This window comes from Maniola jurtina, chromosome 2, assembly GCF_905333055.1.
Source record: "Maniola jurtina chromosome 2, ilManJurt1.1, whole genome shotgun sequence".
NCBI lineage: Eukaryota > Metazoa > Arthropoda > Insecta > Lepidoptera > Nymphalidae > Maniola > Maniola jurtina.
This window is the reverse complement of record NC_060030.1, coordinates 11786957-11808153: the sequence shown is the minus strand read 5'-3', so window position 1 is coordinate 11808153 and position 21197 is coordinate 11786957. Positions and strand designations below refer to the sequence as shown.

General features: G+C 33.8%; 1 protein-coding gene across 2 annotated transcripts in view; it reads right to left on the bottom strand.

Annotated features, from left to right (window-relative positions):
* LOC123877994 (protein windpipe) overlaps positions 1-20924 on the bottom strand; it is a 66111-nt gene extending 45187 nt beyond the window's left edge. For both annotated transcript variants that reach the window (XM_045924969.1, XM_045924976.1), the window contains exon 1: positions 20639-20924. The gene's annotated coding sequence lies outside the window, so the exon portion shown is untranslated. The remainder of the gene's footprint in view (positions 1-20638) is intronic.
* Between the last annotated feature and the right edge of the window lie 273 nt (positions 20925-21197).

Below are 21197 nucleotides of genomic sequence, written 5' to 3'. Positions count from 1 at the left end.
AAAAGAGTTTTTAGATAGGTTTTGGATGTTAGCATAATTTTTCTATTATTTACATATTATACAGTTATTATAAGGCAATTTTATCTCGCCTTTTATGAGTGTTTCAAGTATGCAAACGATACTTTGACACTAATTTGTTTTATTTATCACTGATTTTATACATAATGGTGTAAAGAAACAAGTTTAATTATAATAATTATATTATTAAAATAAACCGTTAATTGACACTAGGTGATCATGTTACTGCTTTATCTAACATTCCTGTCTAGATGGAATATAATGTAAGCATACATCTATCTATATTTATGTACCTAAATAAAAATATAGTAATATCACACTAATATTATAAAGGCGAAAGTTTGTATGTGTGTGTGTGTGCGTGTGTGTGTATGTTTGTTACTCTTTCACGCAATAACTACTAAATGGATTTGGCTGTTTGGAATGGAGATAGATAATATCCTGGATTAGCACATAGGCTACTTTTTATCCCGGAAAATCAAATAGTTCCTACGGGATTTCAAAAACTGAAATCCACGCGGGCGAAGCCGCGGGCATCTTCTAGTGGAAAATAAGACTTTATTGCACGCTCAGTTGTTTAAAGCTTGACCTTTATCTAATTGTTGGTTTAATAAAGAGAGGGAATGTGAAGGAGAACTCTGAAAAATCAAAACTTCTTTTACTCGTTCGAAGGACGAAAGGATTACAAAAAACAAACACTGATAAAAAGGGGCCCAATCGGGACAATACTTTACCATGTTAATGCTACGTGCCCTTAGAGGTCCCTGAATGTATTTAGTACCAGACGGGTCAACCCTATTCATATTCGTCTTCTAAATCTAAATATTTATCACGTTGAACGAATAATAATTTTTGAAGTTCCGTTCGATTCTTTACAAATGTTACCTGTCCAGTATACGTGTTTATTTGTCTTTATTTAGGTACTTATTCCTTTTTATATTGTGGCATGAATATTTTTGTTTGATTACCTGTTTCACATGATTTTGGTTTGCATCAAGTATATTATTGTGTTTGCACTGGGAGCACTGAGGACTTTTAGCTTTAATTCAAAAAAAAACTTCTTTACCTAGCAACGAGCTCTAGGGGGCATTCGGTAGACCTAATTTAAATAAGAAATAAATAAATAAAATACTTTTATTGAGTCAAAAATAAAGGATATATCTACTGATTAAACAAAGATGGAGCACCCTAGCCCCCGAGGAACCAAGACCCAAGTATACGCCACTCCTTGAATGTAGCTCAAAACAAAGATATTTTCTTCTCGCACCAGAAAACGAGGTGTTAGCTGACGGACTCTCTCAAAATGAGACAGGCTTCTTAGGCCATAGTTTACCTTGCCAATTTGCAGACTTTACATATCTTTGATAACATTATGGAGAACTCTCAAGCATGTAGGTTTCCTCACGATATTTTGTCACCTACATCAAGTTAAGTACTTATATTTAACTGCCTAACTTTGTCGTACCTACTTAGGACTAGTAGGTAGCATATTGTACTCTATGATCCAACATTCAATACGTTGTTTGATTTTATCATTATCTATAAAGGTAACTGTGAATTAAATGATTGACATCATCTTTACGAATACGTTAACCAAAACAAGCAACAGTAATCAATTGAGACGTAATTTGTATTGTGAGTATGTAATTCACGTACGAAACCACCCTAATGGTAAACAATGTTTGTGCGAGATATATTTGTCATTGTTACATTCATAATATTAAATTGCAAAGATGCATCATAGTTGATTTGTGAATGGAAAATTAATCTTGAAAAAACAATATCGTGTTTAACATTGATTTTTCGAGACACCTGCAGATGGCTACACAAGCGCAATAACTGGAATATTAGTTATACTTACTAGCTTCCGACCGTGACTTGGTGTCCTCAGGATTTAAGTTTTTTAACTGATGAAACTCTGTTATTTTGCCGGGATAAAAAAGAAAGCTATATTACGGCAATCTCTCACGCTTGTAATTTACCTAATAGCAAAATCGCGTGGATTTTTTGCGGTGTAAAATATAGAACTAATTCGCTAAAGTTAAAAATAAGTAGGTAGTAACTTAAAACGGAAATGTGAAAAAGTAATCTATCAACATTTGATTAAAAAAAATAGTAGAAGTAAAGGAACATCTGCAAAAACAGGTTGCACGGGCAACATTCTTGATTTCAAGTAATCAGCGAATTAGATTTTCCTGGGAAATAGTTACGAGTGCTTATGCAGTATTACCACCTCGCCACAAGCCTATACTTTCTTACTGTACTTGCTCAGAGTCATTATCACGGCCTAAGGCATATCAGCATTCCTTGCAGGCTACATAAAACATATTTCCTACCATTTACGGGAGACAAGCAATCTAGTCTACATTAATAGCGATTTTATGGTTCTGGAAGCTACAGCAAGGTAATGGCTAAGAAAAGTTAAGGCTTGGGCAAATACAACGCGCAACGTTATCAGGACATCATATTGAACGTGTGTATGATTTTCGTAACACAAGAAATGCACTACAGAGTGAACTAGAGTGAGGGAACTCTCCGGTTTGAATGGACGATAATATGTCAAATTTTAGGCTTTGGGTGACGTGAAATCAAAGATAAATTGGCGTTTCATAGGCTACCTAGCGTCAAATGTAGGAACATTTTTGACGCCTGCCAGTGACGTCGAGGCCACGACGTTTTTTTATAGAAGTTCCCTGACTTGAGTAAACTGTGGCGACGACGCGACGGCAACAGCATGATGATAACAGAGCGGTGAGCTCCGCATTGTGAACGCTTTCATGCAGTAGGGTTAGTAAGATTTTACACTTATCAACGTTGAAGAATTCCAGCGCCAAAATACCATAACGCCTGATAGTACAACCAAAAGTTGAGTACAATAGGTACTAGTCGAGTGTAAATGAATCGAATCGGTCTTGATCACCTTTGCTTAAAACGATAAAAATTTCGTCGCGCGTTACATTTATCCAAACTTTAATGGCGATTTTATGGTCCTGGAAGCTTCGCAAGGTATTGACTGAGGAAACCTAAACAGTATCTGGCTTATTACAGCCATATAAGTTAAGTGCAAGAATCCAATCGGTCTTTACCGCGGCGTTGTTTGACTGCCTAATTAGTTGAAAGACAAACATTTTTAAGTGCGTTTACATACCGAATTTCACATTTAAGGAATAAACGATTTTAGTACCTCTTTAACTTTTATACGACTTTCTGATAAACAAAAGCGCTGTGTTAATTCGTGACTTATCTGACTTCTGAATGGCATTTCCTTATTTATTGTTTTTTTCGCCAAATTGCATATTTACCTGAGAGATAAAAATTGTTTAACTACACATTTACGTACTTATAACTTGTTATTGTAGGTACTTAGAGCATTTTTAAATATGTAGGTAATTAAAACACTGTATTTTCCAATTTTTTTTTTTACTTATGCCTAAGTAAGTAGTTTTCATCCTATATTGTAGCGTATTCATGGTATTAAAAATGTGTACTGAAGTTGTAAGTTTGAAAGGAGCGTGCTAAACTAGGTTTTAACCTATGTAAAGCATAAGGTTTGGTTGACTCCTTGATAATTACTAGGAGCCTATATCCACCACCTAAGTTCAACCTGTATCATTGTTTGGCTGAATTAAGGATATTTATTTATTTACTAAATATGTCTGTCTAAAATCCGGTGTTGATAAACACCGGATGAATAACCAGTAAACCAATGACTTCATTACAATCTAGACCAGTTGATTATGTTGTAGGAGAGCTATGATTAAAGATAATGCATGTTGTATTGTAACTTAAACAGTGATTTGCTGTCTTACATTTTTAACAAACAATTTTATTCGGTTTAGTTAGCTTCAACTTTACGTGGCTAGTTGTTTATATCAAATCAATACGCTTTTGTTTATCCATTGCCTAAGTTATGTTTATACATTTAATAATAATTATCTTACCCTTCTTAAAATATATTTTTTATAATGTAATTTTATAATTTTTATAAGTAATCAAATGGCACTTGTTGAAGAATGTCGACTATTCCCATTTATTTTGCCTTTATTATCACAAACACATTTGTGATCTCCACGTGCTTTCGATAATGATCATCAATTTCTAAACTTGTAAAACCTGATAGCAAAATTTCAAATGTCATTGACATGAAATATACTACATTCTCAGATACCTGCTACCATAAAACATTGACTCTATTTTTAATTTTATTCAATTAAACTTAAACAATAAATATATTTCCAACTGGTTGATCCGCTTTAATTCATTTGTTTTTTGAGATAAAAGCTATCATATGAATTGACCAGACTATTAGCTATAAGTATCCCAACTTGGTTCAAAGTTTCAAACCAGTTCAGTGATAACATTATTATCAACTAGCTGATACCCGCGACTTCGTTCGCGTGGATGTAGGTTTTTTAAAATTCCCGTGGGAACTCTTTGATTTTCCGGGATAAAAGTAGCCTATGTGCTAATCCAGGGTATAATCTATCTCCATTCTAAATTTCAGCCCAATCCGTGCAGTAGTTTTTGCGTGAAGGAGTAACAAACATACACACACACACACACACACACACACACACACACACACACACACACACACACACTCACATACAAATTTTCTCCTTTATAATATTAGTGTGATGTTATGCAAAATTTATTAAACAACAGAATAACAAGTTTATTAATTGGATTTCGCTAGTCTCTCAGTATTTCATAGACTAAGTAGGTATACTGTATTAGAGAGTAAAAACTTAGATGTATTAATTTATTTACATCCCCTATCGAATTTTTTAATACAATTTCATTTAAACATTAATTCGATCAAAAATCTTTGGCAAAGGCCTCCTCGAAACTTTTTCACTTTCTCTTTTCGTTGCTTGTATTGCCCAAAAGAAATTGTAATTAATAGTCCCTATAAAAATTACATAAGTACCTGCCTAGTTACCTCCTCTGAGTTTGATTATATATTTTTATAAAAGTATAGATTCGTATAACTTTACGAATCCTAAACCGTCATTGCTTTCGTACACTAGACAGATAACTAAAATATAATTTGTATACAACAAATTGTCTCCCCTTGAAGAAATAGTTATACTAAAATTAACCATTACATTTTACGAGCGCTTTCTAAAACAGTAAACTATTATCTATAAACGTCAAAGTGGAGCTAGTATCGCAAATTGTGTTCGAAGGGACACTTTATAATGCGATCGCTTTATTGCTCTTGAATTTCCTGGCGGTGGAATGGGAAAGCCTATTTGAGAGCTGCGTGGGCGAAATACTGGTAGCGTAAGTCATAAGTGACAAGCGATCAGCGGAGCGTGTGGCGTGCAGTCAGATTGGTAGAGAAGAGAGCGTGCGCTATCTATTCTGTACACTAATATTATAGCTTTCAGGAGACCTGTGTAAATAAACAGTGTGTTAAATGCTTATCACACATTTTATTTGACGTAAATTGACGTAAACAATGTATTTTCAGTAGATACGTACAGAACATATAAATGAGGTCATGAGCTACACATACAACCTGTTAAATAAGTACTAATGTTACGTAATTTTAATTTGGTTGGCATGTTTGACGTGGTACCGACACGTAACTGGTCTTTGGTCTGAATAATTTGTACTCAGCTTGAAACGAACTCTGCAAGCTCTATGCCGTTAGTGGTTTCACTAGAGTAGATCATTAGGATAAGCAGTAAATCACATACGCTTATTTCATCAAAGCTTAGATGACCTAGACTATAAAAATAAAGCCTTCCTAGGTGGGTTTCACAATCATCCTTCACTACGCATACCTGCAACATCTCTGAAACTAAAGACATCAACCCCTGAGTGCTAAAAAGATAGTAGCATTTACAGATTGCGCACTAACTGCTCTGCCACGGCAAATACGCTTCTCGCCCCGCAAACGCCTTTCACTCAGACCCTACCTTTACGTAGGGTGGCAAAGGTACAATAACATCTGGTTTGATGACTTGACAACAATACCAACTAAGCGTAGGAATTGTCGTGGGCATAACGAGATTGAGCTCAATATAGTCTGTGGCATTGAATTAAACTTCACATAGACATACAAAAATGCAGGTTATTTTTTTGTATCTCAAAACTGTAACTTCCGTTTTTCCTTAGTTTGCTTAAAAATAAACAATCGCAGAAACCATCTAAAAGAAACGCGTAAGCGACGTGACTTTTTCGGTGCTTTAGACTTTTTGGAGTTAGATTTTTACTCGTATCATGATTTCATTGTCAATTCAATCGTGTGGGTGCGTATGCGTCTCGAACGCATTTCAGCGTGAAGTTTAGTTTACTTAAAAGGTAAACAAACCTTTTAAGTAAACTAAGGAAAACTAAAGTTAGCAATAAAATTGTACAGTTGAAAGAAAAGAATATCATGTAGTTATGGAAAGATAATTACAAGGAAATTATAAGACTATCAGAACAAGGTACACAAGGATCTTCCCTATTTTTTACTATGAATCAACCTTATCTGTCGACAGACTATTTACTCGTAACCACTCCTCAGTGTCTATCGAGCTATAATTTCTTTATATTTTACCGTCAATTTATTTACCGGATATGGTTTGGCTTGTTCGTTGTATGTAACTTGATTGTGTAGTATTTATCACTTAACGATGTAATAAAAGATACTACAACTTCATGACAGAAAGAGCACACAAAAGTAGTAGGTTGTAGGTACGCTACGCCCGTACGGAAACTGATAAAGTCATCCTGCAAGTGGCAATAATTTATAGAGGTATTGTTATGTATAAAATACACGGTTGTATCGTTACTTATTAGAAAGGTATTAGAAAATGAGCCGTGATAGCCTGGTGCTAGACGTCCGTCTCATATTCAAGTCGTCGGAGATTCGATCCCGGGCACGCACCTCTAACTTCTCGGAGTTAGGTGTGTTTTATGCAACTGAATATCACTTGCTTTAACGGTGAAGGAAAACATCGTGACGAAAACAGCATGCTTGAGAGTTCTCCATACTGTTAGTGTAGTGTACTCCACACTAAAAGGTGTGGAAAGTCTACCAAGCCGCACTTGGTCAGAGTGGCGGACTATGGCTTAAATCCTTCTCATTCTGAGAGGAGACGTGTGCTCAGTAGTGGGCCGGCGATAGGTTGATCATGGTGATAATGGATAAACACAAGGTTTGAGATGTTGTAATAGACTCAACTGATTGATAGTAATCTATAGTAAATTTTCAACTCTGTGGTAAAATCGCCAATCCTCTCCATGTTCCGGGTTATAAAGTTCTAGCTAACCTTGATTTATGTTTTAATTAGTAGGTAACAAGCTATGCCCTGTTCGACAAGGAATAGGCCAAGAAAATTGTTCTTCAATCTAGCCAGGCATAGTATACTTTGCAGACCTTACGGTTATAAAATTATGTAGGTACTTTTGCTATATAATAACATAAAACAAAGATAAAATAATAATATGTATTTTTTTAAACGAGGGGGCATCACTTAGTATATTACAAAAATATACGAAAATAACAATAATAGTTCTATTAAATCTGCCAATAACAATCTTGTCTATTATTTAGTTCCTTATTATTGAAATGTCAGAAATGCAATTATTGAATTCGCCCGCATTCTATTCTAACAAGAAATCCCGCTTTGCCAATTTAGGTTGTAAATAAAATATGGTAATAGTGAACGGTTTAGATGTTGCATAAAAAAGTACTTAATAGGCTCGATAAAATATGGTAAATTAGCTTGTAGCCCTGCCTTTTTAATTGTATCTATTAGAAACCGGTAATTGGTGTAAAATGTCTAGCTTCGTTTAATTAAATCTCATTAAATAAAATAAAATTACTTATTAAATTTAAGAGTATATATTAATAATTAATTAATACTGTACTTTTCCGAACTGGCAAGACAACAGATTAAAGAAAAAAAAGATTCCGACGAATTGAGAACAACCTCCTTTTTTTGAAGTCGGTTAAAAATTGTACCTACAGTTCCTAAGGACAATTATCCTACAGCAGATCAAGATTTATTTGCGTTTAAAATTGTAATTTATGGCGTTTCTCATATGAAACTAAAAAAATATTTTTAATAAATAAAAATAAATAAAATAAAAATATTTTATTTCAGACATTAATAATTGTGTCCATAGTTTTATACAAATTATAAATTATAAATAAAAATTAAAAGACGTTCGCTTAAAAAGACCTGTAGGCATGCATTTTTTTTATTTTACAAAAAAAATTGAAAGCTCATATTAGGACTTAGGAGAGAGAGAATCACAATATTATTGTAAAATTCTTGAAGACAATTTTCCTAATACAGAAGATCAAGATTTATTATACATTTGGCATTGTGACTTATGGGCTATGGCGTGTTTCTCATATGAAACTAAACAATTTATGACGAAGTTTCCCGTATGTTGTAACTTGTCATGACATACGGTCGTACAAGTATTCAATAATAATTTATTACGTATAACTACTTTGAAAATACTACGAAATCACAGAATACATAATAGTGACTAAAACTTTAAATGAGACTAATGGATTTTTAAACTAAACCTTTTAATGACTAATCGATGCAATATCCGCATCAAATCTAAGGCAGTTCCAAGTTTCTTTTTTGTATTGAAAAATAAGAATAGATTTATTTGCAAGTTCTTCGAATTAAGAAGAAAATGTACTAGGTATTTAGTCTATAAAAACCTGTACCAGTACCTATTAACTGGAACCTAAAATACAAAATAACTCAGTCTAAATTACACCGGATCAACAATATTATTATGCCTACTATCCAGATTCTAGACAATAGCTTTATCAGTTCATATAAAAATAATATTATAGTTATTTATCTGTATTCTACTAATGCTTTGTATAAATTTACGTGATGTGTCTCTGATAGTTACAAACATTAAAAAAACATTGAACCTCCAAATACAAGTTGTTTAAACTTTTTATGAGACTGTGCTCGTTGTCAAAGGTGCCATTGTTTAAAGCTATGGGAAAGTTTTGATGGTTACCCAATGGTACAAGATACTACAAAGCTATTAGTTCAACAGCTATTAACATTTCGAGACGTAAATTAAAAACTTTAAAGTTTTTACCTTTTAACGATAGAATGATATATTTATTACGTCGTTAAATAATATGTAGCGTGTTTGATAAATCACATAATATGTGACAAAATATGAACTATGCAGTCTACCAAACAGTTAGTACCATGGATAGTAAGTACCAAGTTTGTCCTTCCACCTATAATATGGGTACCTTCAAGTCAAGAGTGAATAGGAAACTTCTAGGCAAGCGCGCTCCATCTTAGGCTGCATCATCACTTGCTAGCAGGTCTGATTGCAGCCAAGCGCTAGTCTATATAATTAAAAAAAAATTGAAGCTGGGTCGGGTCAGCTAGCTAGTTACAATACAATACAATGTTCCAGGCTATCTGTTTTCATTGGGCACATAGTAATTAGGATAGCAATACTTCTAGTAAATGGTAGGCACTTAACACCAACCTACATAATATTATTACAGTGCGCTTGTCGATGCGTGACACTAATCGTTACATTACTGATAGTGATAACGTTATCAAAGGTGTCTCTGCCAACGATATTTTCCATTTAATCTAAACGCAATGTATCAACGCCCTTGTAATTATATCATTAGGTCGAAGATTAATTGAGGAGCTGGCGAACAAAACAAAAAAAGCGTAAAGCAAGAATTAAATTTTAGAAGAGGAGCAAAAAACTGAATAAAGGCTGTTGAAACTTTACTGAATTTGACCATTTTCATCGAAATAATGACTTTTGGACACATTTTTAGCACATTTTTAGGCCGTTTTGCTTGAAAATAAGTTCTAGATTGTATGTAGGTACTATTAAGCGCTCTTTCAAAATCTTAAAGTCTACAAGAAGGTGCAGTTTTAGGCCATTTTTAAATGACTTAGAATTATTGTATGCAATATCTACGTTCAGACTAGAGAAAAAAAAAGTATTTTGATCAGAAATATAATCACACTGTTTTGTTGGCCAGATTCGCAATAATTATTCTATATCCAAAGCATTATAAAGTTGATCGCATATCAGCACGCACCGTGCCGAATTTCCATACTGATGGTCTCGATCGCCATTATTGTAATAATAATAATAGATAGATATTTTTAAAGTTTGGTAGGTAATTAACTAATTACTACACACACGCCCAATTCGACTCTCGAGTCCTTGACCGCAAATGATAACCTGCGATAGACATAGATAGGTATTTGTGGACACGTCATGACGATATTAAAACATTTTTGCTGAAGCTACTAGTACTGTAAAGTTTATGAATTAAAATGTACTTGAAAGTTTTTATTTTTCTTGGTTTTCCATTTGGTAATTATCACGAAACAACTTTAAAAACACACAACATGCTATTTAAATATATAATAACAACAAAAGTCATTATAATTTTCCGAAATCTATTAACAAACAATGGGCAATAAATTTTTGTTCTAGGAGACCAGCTAGGCTATTATGTATCTTTGAAAGTTTTCGTTAGACATTGAGTCCAGTTAGAAATCCATGAAATTTAGGTCACGTGTTTTTCTATTCCGTATCGAATGCGTGGCTAACTAATTACGAGTATCTAACACTTGGCAGTTGGCCAACATTAACATAGTAGCGTATTTTATCGACTTTATATGGCCAAATTAAATATCTCTGCCTGACAGGTAGCGTAGTAGAAATGTAAGACTTTTTGAATTGTACGACTTCGACTAGTTTTTAATTATTATCTATGGACATTTGACATTGACATTACATCAGTTTGAACTTTGACTTGAATTTAAACGGTTTTGTGTTTTGCATAGATTAGTGTTTTGTAGTACCTAACTTTGAATTATGACTATAGAATGATAGAATTACAGTATTCTTGAGTGCTTTTATTGTGTACCTACCTAATTATTCCTTCAGCACACAATTTGAACGAAATCATGAAGCATATTTTGTCTATTTAGATGTCTCCAAGAAGAAAAGTCTCTGTGCGCCAATTCGAACTCTTGGTCGAGTTTGCAGAGACCCATCGCGATATTGCGATGGGTCATTTCATTGGATCAAACATGGTTGGGACATCGTATTGAAGATAGATATCCCCATTGGGCGCTGATATGTACCCGTGGCATAAAAATGCAGAGCTGCTAAGATCTGCAATAAATATAAAATCCAATTTTTGTGTTAAATTAATCTCAATATTTTCTTCCTCAATATAAATATCAGAATTTTATTTTTATTTGTTATTTTATTTTGTACCAGAAAGTTGTAACAATTAAGAGACAAAGAAAGTAAAAGTGGACAGGGAAGCACTCTATAAGAGATCTCTACCAGTGACCCTTGGCAGTGCGAGAGGTTGTAAAGGGAGTAGAATAGGTACAAAGATAGAAAATAGGTACTTTAGTACCTACATGAGACTTATCTTTAGTTCAATGCGAACAGCTGTCCTTCGTCGAGCGGCTTGGAGGTGAGGCCCGAGTTCCTCTAACACCTGCTGGTAGCCAGCCTTGCTCAAACGAAAGTTCGCAATGAACTCTGTTTCTGGCAGCTCCATTGGGTTATACATATCGCGCAGCCTGCGCCTGTGGACCCGTAGCGCCTTTTGTTGGCGCTGCTCTTCAGCAAGCCCCATCAATATGGCACGAGCCATATTTTTTTTAAATTATTATCTACAACATTAACATAACCACAAAATATAGTACCTACTTGCTTACAAAATAACAATAATTTAACTCCGACGAACCAACCTTACTTTATACTAGCTGATGCCCGCAGCTTCGCCCGCGTGGATTGGTCAGATCCCCTGCAGCATCAGGATTGAGGAGTTGGACTCCAAATTTTTTATGAAACAATGTCGCAAAGTTCCTCTATCGATTAAAAAAGAAATGACGCAAATCGGTTCAGAAATCTCGGAGATTTCGGTGTACATAGGTAGAAAAACACAACTCCCTTTTTGAAAGTCGGTTAAAAAAGTAGCCTATGTTACTCCCTGGTCAATTCTCTACTTGTCTGTGAAAATCCCGTCAAAATCGGTTCAGCCGTTCCCAAGATTAGCCTTTTCAAACAGACAGACAGACAGACAGACAGACAGACAGACAAAAATTTTAAAAACGTGTGATTCGGTTATAGTATCGTTCAAATAACCATATGACCTTAATATGCGGTAGTTATTTCGAAATTACAGACAGACACTCCAATTTTATTTATTAGTATAGATATAGATTACTTAGGTACCTTTTTACAACTAATAGGTAAGTACCTAGGTACTAGGTATCAATTTTTTATTATAATATATTTTTCTGAAAAACCGAGCGGAATTCAGCCGATTTGTAATTAATAAAAATCCTTCGAAATTAAAACATCTCTACATTCGTTGAGATTGCTAAAAAATTATTACCTCTATAAAACGGACGGATTATAGTGGCGAGTCGCAAAACACTGGTCCCGACTAGTTGTTAAAACGATCGTAGCCACCTAATAAAGTTTCTAACTACAAACTGTCATTTTTGCTTAGTGAATAGAGTTTTAAAAACTATCGATACGAAAACATACGTGAAAAAGCATTTCCGGTTTCTATTCCATCCCATTAATGGCTATGATCGAGAGTCATTGTCTATGACGTCATCTTGGTTAAAAACTGACGTTAGCGAATAGAAAATTTGAGTTTGACATTTAATTATTAGAAATTTTCACGAAATTAGTGTGCCACTGAGATACAGCATAACCCTGCAGATATGGTGCGATGCACTCGGGTTAGGGTTGCTACCTTTTGCTTATTTCCACAAAATTAGAAAAACGTAAAACTAGCCTCTGAGCCAGGTCAAACCTAGTAGATTCAGCTAAGCACTATGCCTGTAATTTAGTTCAATAGCGGTCCTACAAAGATGAAATGATGAGCGGGTCTTCTCCGTTTGGTCGGAATGGCCAAGCGGGGGTACGGGCCTCGAGGCATGGCCTCCTTACCCGGGTGAGGCGCAGGGCAACTTTGTACCCTGGTGTCGAACTTTTAGCCGGGATTTCACCGGCTAGGGCCCGCCATCTTGGCTTATGGCCCTAGTGGACTTTTTTTGTATATCCGATGTTAGTCAGTCCGGGGCTGGTCTCCGCACGACGGCGTTGAGTTCGCTGTCGAGCGCGGAGACGGAGTCATGTCCGGTGGATCTCGCGTCGTCGTTATCGTCGTCGCTTGGGTCGGCTGCGTGCCGCGCCGGGGATGGCGATCGCAGGAGCTCACGAGGTAGTTGACGCCCGGTCGGCGGTCGAGGGATGAGTGGAGCGATGCCGTGGAGGTGTTCGTACGGTCCGTTGTCCGCGCGCAGATGAAATATTTAAAGGTTTGAAAGGATCACAGCTGAAGCGATAGATGGCGCGACTCACGCGCCGCGGCTGATGCAAGAATACCAAATAGATGAAAATGTACGGCGTAGTTACAGGCGTCTGACGCGAAGGGCTCGGAAGCGGCACCATGGGCGTCATATTATGTTTTCATAGGAAATTGTCGCGTCAGCGCCAGTGCGTTCGTAGCGAGCATCAATCGCTGAGGCTGCGATCCATAGAACTTTACCTTTATGGGCACACCAGACGTTTGTTTACTTAAAACCTTGCACTCAAGGATTTCACAGCCCTTGCGAGAGCTCGCTGGGTATAATGGTAATATTATTGTCCTAACACAATAGGCACAATTACAATGCTTCTGGCTCAATCACCGCATAATGCCTGACCCGTATCCCTCCACACCTTTCAGGTGACCTGATTACGTGGTTATTGTTTACGCACGGCTACCTAGCGTTATTGATATGCCTCTCGTTGCTGTCCACTTCGTTTATGTACTATCATCACTAACCATTACTAACCTATATAGCTACCTGCTAGGTTTTCCTTTCAAGCAATAATGGTCTATAACTCTGTATTATACTAACTATCGCACCGGAAAGTGCAGAATTGGGTGGCCCCCTCTAGGTGGACTGGCGACATCATACGAGTGGCAAAGAGCTGCTAGATTCAAGCGAACGCGAGACTATAATGGCAAGTGAAAGACCCTGAGACTAGCTGATGACAACAACATACCACTACATATTCTCCTGGACCTTTACAAAAAAAAGTTACGGGAATCCTAACTATAACGATGAAGTACTTCAAAAATCCACGAAGTACTTACTTCATATTGAACATTTGACTAATCCCCTTCAGGGAAAAGCCTCAATCTTCTGGAAATGCAAGAAATTGGCACGACATAATACAGCAAATGGTATATTTATTTAAAACTTTTTAAATGATACGAATACGTAGTACGTCATTTTAACCCTTCTCATGATATGTAACTAAAATTTGTAATTATTAAAAAAACTAAAATATGGAATTTACAATCCTTATTTTTATACTGGTAATACTGAAACAAATGACATAAGAAAACGAAGAAAAGATCGTGGGAAATTGGCAGTTAAAGGAAGAAAACGCGATAGCATCTCAGTACAAAACACTCCTAATTAGCGTCGAACGATGAATGTATTTGCATCAGATAAGTGTGCGGCAGCCAGCCCCAGGAGAAAGCTGAAAGCTACACCTAGCACCGCAATGACCCGAGATTGATGCGAAACCTGACACTTCCTCATTATCACACTTCCCTTCTTAGTGTTACCTATTATGTATAAGCAAAGATCTTTTAGGTTTAAAAGCATTGTACACTTAAACTGAAAAAAAACCTATAACAACCGGTAATAAAAAGCTAAACAGCATCAGACCTTTTATCCACTGATGACATTTTGCTTCTGAGTGCTGAGTGCTTATAATTTTTATATAGAACACCTACTTCTATACTACGAAAATAAGTATGGTGTACAAAAAAAAAGTCCAAAAAGCCAAAGGAAAATCATTTCATACAAGAATTTGTGTAGTTACAATTAGACACTTTTATTCATTAAAAATTAATTAGGTGTAATATTTTTCTTACCATCTATCATTGCTTTCTTTAATGGCGTCTCGACGCAAATCTCAATTTAAAAATCAGGACAGACCCAAAGGCATACTTTTTGCAAGCGCAAAGTTGATACAGTTCAACGCACTAATTAATTCAAGTCGACTTTCTCTTTGCATGAAAGCCATGTGTGAGCTCAATTCTTTTCAGATGCACCCATTTTTCATAGTTTTCAAAAGAACGAAATGACCTCTAAAAGTTTCAAAGAAGTAAGCCGCGCTCTTTTCATTAGTTACCTGCCCATCTTATACTACACACCCACCTACACTTTTGAACTTTGTCTTTTTCATTTTCAATGCAAAAATCCATTTCGAAATGTCTACTTTCTCATGAAAATATTTTTTTTACGTTAAGTACTAGTGTTAAATTGGAATTTATATTCAGGTTAACCCTCCTAAAGCACAAGGTACTTAATTTCATAGGATACACAAACAAGGCTATAAATAATAAGATTTAAACGTATAAATAAATTAAAAATAAATGATAATCCAAAATAAATGATTATAATGAATAGATTTGTCAAAAATTACTACATGCTGTGAGCATTTCAATCAAAAAAACTTTTAAAATGTCTACTTCAGGAGCAGGCTATTACAAACAGCTGATTATGTAATTTTTAAGTCACTGAAGAGATTGTTATCTACATCGATCTACATGATGTTTGTCAAGATATAATATTGTTTACTTGTACTGTCAATGATTGTTTGAATAATGGATATACAAACGTTAAACGCTCTCGTTTATCGTATGCAAACATTACGTAGGTATTTATTGATATAATCTACAACTTACGAATACAAAATCTTGATTATATTATTATTTAATACAGCTTTCATCAATCTTTAGAAACATCATAATATACTCGGTCAAAACTCTAATCTACAATTACTATAAAACAGATAACATTGACATAAATTATTTATTATCCATTTTTATTATACTATTTAGTTAATGGTGAATTAATTTCTAATAAGGTGATAGATAACCTTATTAGAAATGATACATGAATTATTCAGTATTTTTTTTATTTATAAAATACACACTATAATTTAAATTCATAAGTAGACAATTCCTATTATAATGATAAATAAGATATAAAAACTAATACAAACTTAATGTACACACATTTTTATAATATTATAATGCGAAAAATTGTAGGTGTCATGTAATTAAATTGTTATATTTATGGGTTGATTAAAATATTAAGATGGCAATTTAGATATAAATGAGTCTCTGGTTCTCATTAAATAAAAATGTATTATATGTTTTGTTTAATAAAACCATGCAACTATCGGTTTTATAACTCTCGTAAACACCTCATAGTTAAGTTTACTATGCGAAAGCAGTAATGATAATATTTAAACAGGGACTCAACTACTCACAGGTGCCCGTTAAACCTCATCAGCGTTAATCAATGGTAGGTACCAATTAATTGAAATCGCTGAAATCTATTCTTAACCTTTATAACTCAAAGTTCAAGCTATGGTCCTACTTCATATGCAAAATAAATAGCAACATTTTCCGTAACCTAAGCTGTTTGGAACCAGAAGTTCCGTTAATATCCATTAGTAGAAATACGGTAAATAACTGTGATCAAAGATTTCTCTACGATATCCAAAACGAAAATAAAGTCCTAGACATATTTTCTGCATTCACTACCTAAAACTGTTGAATTATCTCACTATACAATTTCTTTGTATTTGATATTTAAATATTCTTTATTTTAAAATATTAACGGTTAGAGCACATTAAAATATCTAATTTATCAATCTTATCGCGTTGATTTATTACCATCAATCATCGTACAAGCGAATACTTGAATGTTGGGACTCGCTATCTAGAACTTGATAAATAACCTAAGTCCAAAACCATTCGTACTCAATTAGAAAAACGGTACCCTGTAATTAGCTTATGTCCGCAGGTATTCTTTAAGAATCGAATCCAACATGGCCTAGATAGTCTACTTTACGTACATGTCTATTACCTATTCATAATAATTACAAAGTGTTCTATGTAACGAAAATATTTTCAAATTGGTCCTTGTGATTTTTTCTTGGTCTATTCATCTATTCTATACCTAATCTGTTGGTTATAATAACCGATGATTTGTTTGTTCCTGTAGGTAACTGTTTCTTGGTTAAAATTAGTTAATATACTTAAAGTTATTCAAAAATAACCTAGTTCATTTTTGGAATCAGTTAAAATATATAATAAATTATTATAATATGAAATGATAAGGAAATTACTGTAATAGCAACAATTATTATTATCATCATTCAGTTTTTCTGTACCAATGGTGCCAATAGCCGTTTATCAGTGTTCGTGCTTTTTTATACTTTACAAATATAAAAAAATGATATTACTTACTGTAAATTTACACAAAGTTGCAATAATAATTACGAAAGATAAAGTAAGTTTACTAATAGCTAAAAACAAATAACCTATTTAAAATTTATGTTTATAGTTAGGTAAAAGAGCATCCATGCCATTTACACCTTTGCCTACTTACCAGTTACCACACTTTATCACCTCATGATTTCCAATTTAAAAGTGTGATAGTGATAATTATTTAACTTTTTTTACCTAATTTTCATTACAGAGGCAACGAATGCGTTTTAAGTTTAAACTACTGCAAATTTTAATGATTAATGAACATTATTAAAAGTGGTAGATGCTCTTGACGATTTAAACGAACTTGTAAAAGTCTAATTGGATAAAAATATTTTGAATTTGAATATGATTTTACTAACATGTAAAATACCTGCCTATGTTATTACCGAGTTTGAATTGTTTGATATAAAATTCAAGCACCATGACTTTCTTCTTCGTAATTTCGAAATGACTGTACCAAAGATGTTTAAGATATTTGCGACGATTATCATTTCTAATTTAACAAGTAGGTACTATGCACAAATATGGTTGTCACGACTGTGGCAAATTACACAAAACCAAGTAACGAACAATGTGCAGAGATCACTTGTTGGCAAGAGGTGGCGTGATCCTAGCTCACGAGTCACGACAAAGTCAAATCGGATAATTTATTTAAAGTCACCGTTACCAAGTGATAATTCTATGGAGATTTCTTTATATTTGCCTATCTATTTATTAAATGAAAGTAAATTCACTGATTAGTATCTAGTAAAAAGGTTTCATTAAAAAAGAAGATTTCACTTTTGAGACGTAAATTTCAAACAATGTATATTGTAATTAGATATGTACTTATTAAACTTGTAGTCTATTGTTGAAGTTTCAAATGAAGTTCAGTTTTTTGTTTCGATAAATATGTCAAATCTCATTTCTCATCCTCGATGCATAAAATCTTTACAATATTTACTTCTAACGTAAAATCTTACATTAAGTAACTATTCAAAAGTATTTAATTATATTTTATAGACAATGTACCTCCACTGAAAATATTTTTTTAGATATAACTCGTAAACTCTAAAGTCTAAACTTTTTCTTTTTATTATATCGTTGGCGTTAACTAACGTACTTCACCAGTATCATGTTGAATTAACTCAATGACTTCTATTACTTTATTGATATATCATTATATTTATATTTACCATTGAAAATTATTCAGTGTAACTAAAATAATATAAACAAAATATTTGAAAACGATGCAAAAAAAAAATTTAGTTTTAGTTTAAAAATAATAATGTTCCATTGAAGTTTTACGTTCGCAACCGAAGGGTTAATCGAAACGTGCTCTAATCGGCACTATTATTACCGTAATGATTGCAAGCTGCAGACTCCAAGCAGTCTCGCAACGGCCAATGCCTCGCAAGTCTAGCCTTGGAACAAGAAATAAAACTTTAAAATAAGTGGCATATTACTATAGACCTTTCGCTACGGTAAAGTTTTAAGTAAAATTTAATTCAACTGAAAATGAAAGTAGGTACTTATAAAAGTGATCAGAAACATGAACGGATAGCAAACATTTTTAATTCATTGCAATGATCTCGTGAGACGTACAAATGGACGAACGGACTAGACGAAATTATAGGAAATCCTATTATTCTTCTTTTGACCTTTTTTTACAAAGAACCTTAAATTAGTAAAACTCGCAGCCCTTAAAATAAAAAACTAATTCTGATACCTATTTAATTAGCACGTAGTACCTAGTTATACCTAGGTACTTACCTATTTCATTACTAATATGTAAAAATAGTTTGAGTACTTAACTGCTCGTATTTAATTATCCAAATGAAATAGTTAAGTAATTAACGAGTAAAATTATATTGTTTCGGAGTAATACCTGCGTATATGTACCTACATCCATTCGTAGTTCGTACCAACTTACTAACTGTTTGACTACATCTTATCTTGATACCTACCTATTGTAGATACAGGTATAAGTACATATTTATTTAATCACGTTGATACTAATTATTATCATCTGTAAAAAATTCAACAAACAAATAACATAAGTGACTTAAATTATACTTCGTTATCAAACTAAAATAAATTATAGGTATAATATTTTGATTTTACCTTACCTATGGGCATTTTGGAAAACCTTTGTAGAAAGCTTTATAACCTATTAAACAAAATCCACAGTGGAGAAAAATGAGCAAGTTAAATGTAAACTGTGTCGATTAAATATTTGGCAATGCTTCTTGGATTTGGATTCTATAAATTTTAGTAGCATTTAATTGTCTTGTTCATAATATTATAATGAAATATTGTTATATAGAATCACATAGATATATTTGTATATGTAGTAGAAGGGTAAATATATAGAGGGTCCTATCACAATTGAAAGATACATACCTTTAAACTGTGGTAGGTATTATTACTCACATCGTAACGTATATATTTAAACATAATTATGTACTTATACCTATAGTTATAGAAAGGTAGCTATGTAAGTACATAATTTAATATCTTAATGTAGACAAATCACTAGTGTTATCAATAAAGTATTAATTAATTTTTCATCCGTATTGATCGATTATTTAATTCAATAATTTTAATTAATGGATTTCTTACATAATTTAAAACATAGATATTATGCTTATGTAATATAGGTATCTATTTTATATTTACTTATATTTTTTGATTTATCTACTTGGTACCTTATATTGACCTAGTTTTACATTGATTGCTCGATTTTTATCGATAATTTGGCATTCGACTCGAATGAGTTTTATCAAAAATCAATATCAATAGGAACAATACGTTTATTTTACAGAATATAATATGGGTATGTACGTAAGTATAATAAAATATAATTTGACATGCACATTATTCAGCTATGGAAGAAAACTCGTAAAATAACTTTATTGAGGAAAATAAGTTATACGATCGTTTCAAATTACGTTGAACTAGCAAAAAGTTTTAAAGTAATTATGAAGCATCTACCTACCTTCCTATTTAAAAAGATACCTGCCTCTAACTCAAATATAAAATTATTGTGAACCTTGAAAACTCGTTCTTCGTCGAATCGGTAGTTAACTTTGACTCATTATTTTACTCATTAAATTATTCAAAAATATTCCTATTTATTTCTTTTAACAGCAACATAATTCATTGCACCCATTAAAAAATCAGTATTCCTATATTCAAAGATCCATAAACACTTAATTTTTAATTTAAACGTAGTAGGTATACTTATTTAAAAGAAAAATATGAAAAACTCACCTAAAAATGTTGTGCAAATAAAAAAAATATTAATGAAAATGGAGGCGAAGTCGTTGGGTCGATATGAAGTTATGAGTCCTGAATAAAATCCCGAGCACAAATAATTCTTCTCACTGACGCACTGTCACTTTTCAATTGGTGCACGGCCGGCTTTTTTATTCTGTGGACATCACGCCACGTCGGTGCGGCTGCTGCACGTGGCGCGCTCTCTACTTCGTGGTTCGTTGCGGACTGCCGACCGCCGACCGCCGACTTGACACGCTGACGCTACCCGTTGCGATACGACTGGGTCTCGAACTGCACAAACCATTGCATTTCGACTAGCTAAACAGTAGACACAATCTGTACTTCTATGGCCACAAGTTGCTGTGTTAGTTCCAAAACTTCAGACTCGTCCCGCCAGAAGGACCCCAAATGTTTGACATTCTTTTCGCCTGACAAAAAGCGTAAATGCGCAGGATGTGTTAATGAGCAGACTGGTTTGCGTGTTGAAGTATTTTAATCTGTATTGGAACTCACAAATGCTTGAGATAGTTTTGTAAGTATCTTCTGTCATCGA